Source organism: Malus domestica, chromosome 01 (genome assembly GCF_042453785.1).
Source record: "Malus domestica chromosome 01, GDT2T_hap1".
NCBI classification, from domain to species: Eukaryota; Viridiplantae; Streptophyta; class Magnoliopsida; order Rosales; family Rosaceae; genus Malus; species Malus domestica.
The window spans coordinates 4,742,224-4,744,461 of record NC_091661.1 but is presented as its reverse complement, the minus strand read 5'-3'; the positions used below and the strand labels follow the sequence as shown (position 1 = coordinate 4,744,461).

The following is a 2,238-nucleotide window of genomic DNA, read 5'->3' as shown; positions in this document are numbered from 1 at the left end:
ATTTTCATCCTAAAAGAGGGTTACGACAACGCGATCGACTTTCTCCATTCTTATTTGTGTTATGAGCGGAGGGATTATCTACTTTGGTAAATAAATGAGAAAGTCAAGAACACATAAAAGGTATAAGCATTTGCAAAGGAGGTCAGAGTGTGAATCATTTGTTGTTCGGAGACGATAGCTTCATTATTGCGAAAAGTTCTTTACAGGAATGCATCCGTGTGAAACGTTTGTTAAAAATCTACAAGGATGCCTCAGGTCAAACGATCAACTATGATAGGAGTTGTTTCACTTTTAATGGTAACCTTACAGACACTACTACAAAATAGGGCTTTCATGACACTTGGAAATTGTTTTAATGACATTCTTTTATTCATAGCGTCACTAAAATAAAATTATGACACAACTTATAAAAAATATAAATAAATTAAAATAAAAAGATAAGAAAACCAAGAGACAATTATCAAAAAGAGATCAGTTTCACATCTTCTACAATTGCACGTTTGAACAGTTAACCTCTTCAGCCTAAATCTCATCCTTTTTCTTTAATATGCTCGTAAAGAAAAATATAACATAAACGGTGGAGTGGGACTTCATTCCCCATCAGGACTTTGTTCTACCATTGGAGAGGACGATATTCAACAGCAAGGCTGCAAGCCAGCAAAAGTCCCTCCCGCGCTACCGCCATCCAGCCATCTGAACACCATGCGTCGTCGCCCCTCACGGCTCCACGCTTTCGTCAGCCATCACCGGCCATCGTCAAATTTTAGGTAAATCCCTTATTTTCATTTACATAAGTTAATTGATGATTTGAGATCTATGTGATATGGATTTTATATGATTTAGTGTGCGTTTATCTGGGTTTGGTGCTATTTGTGGTTTTCATGTTCAATCTGTTGTCTAGTTTGAATTGGGTATTTTGTTGTTTGAGTAGGTTTGGATGGATTTGGAGCCAATTCTGTAGTAATGTCGATTCACATTTTATTTTTCTGTGAACTTATATTGGTTTTGTTTTTCTAATTGTTAATTTACTGGGGCTGGCACTGGTGGGCAGTTTAATTATGTAAATTGTAGGTTTCAACAACTGCTGGTGCAAAACGTGTGAAGTAAGGCTCATTAGTCCCAGAGATTTCAGCATTAAGTAGTCAGACAAATAAAGAGTCTGAGGCCTCATCCAAATCAAGTGCCTTTGCCCTTGCTACCGGTCAATCCTCCGTTCATGCAGATCCTATGCAAGTGAGATTCTCTCTCTTCTTGCCTTTAATTTTTTGTGCTATTTTTTTATGAAAAAAAATGATTACTGGATGCTTTTGTTACTTGTATGTACAACTGTCCTATTTTCTAGATTATGACAAATTAATGGATGCCTTTTTTTATTTTTATTGCACGGTTACTTTAAATCAACCATTGATTTTATACTAGAATGGTTCGAGAGAATTTATTGTATTCGTTTATTTTCTTCCATGTGATCTTAAAACTACTCTGCACTTTTGTTGATATTTTTGTTTGACCTGATTCATCTGTGCAGGATACGGAAATAATGATTTTAAGTTCAAATTTTCCAAGATTCTAGAGATAATCAGAATGACCCTTTGCAGTTTATTTTTTGGTTTTAGCATGTGAAAGTAAGAATTGTTATTCTTATTGATTTTTTTAATTAATGTTGATAATTTTTGTGTAGAAAAGGTGGGAGTCTCTCCTGCGTCAAGGGAGGAGGATATTTGTTGTTGGTGATCTTATGCTGAACCAGATTTTGAGAAGAACCAGATTTCAAATTAAGGGATTAGTGGCTACCATGGTTAGGCGAGTTGAAGGAATATCGTCGCCTTTGCAGGCGAAACTGGAAGCTGCTTGTGGAGTTTTGTTGGCTCGAGAAATCGGTGCTGCTGAGGTGGAACTCGAAGGAGATACTGCGATGGTTCTCTCAGCCATTAACATGCTTGTTGATGATGATACATCCTCAATGGGGCATATAATTAATGATACAAGACATTTTCTCCGTTTAATCCCCAAACAAGAGTTTTACATACCAGAAGAGAGGCCAGTGGCTCATCGATTGGCTCGTTTGGGACTTTCAAGTGAGCAATGAAGATTGTGGTTTGAAGAACTCCTTGATATCATTATAGATCTCCTTATGGAGGATAGTTGTCTTTGTAACTAAGGTGCGGGATTCTTTTTTTCTCTTCGATCGGGTTGAAATCCCCAGCAAAGTTTTTATCGAGGCCATTTTATTTTGCACCA

At 36.9% G+C, this 2,238-nt stretch overlaps 1 long non-coding RNA gene across 1 annotated transcript; it reads left to right on the top strand.

The window, feature by feature from the left end:
* The first annotated feature begins 501 nt into the window (after nucleotides 1-501).
* On the top strand, nucleotides 502-2,238 carry LOC139195803 (uncharacterized). Its single transcript, XR_011580839.1, has 3 exons — nucleotides 502-767; nucleotides 1,052-1,233; nucleotides 1,679-2,238. It is a non-coding gene; the product is annotated as an uncharacterized lncRNA (long non-coding RNA).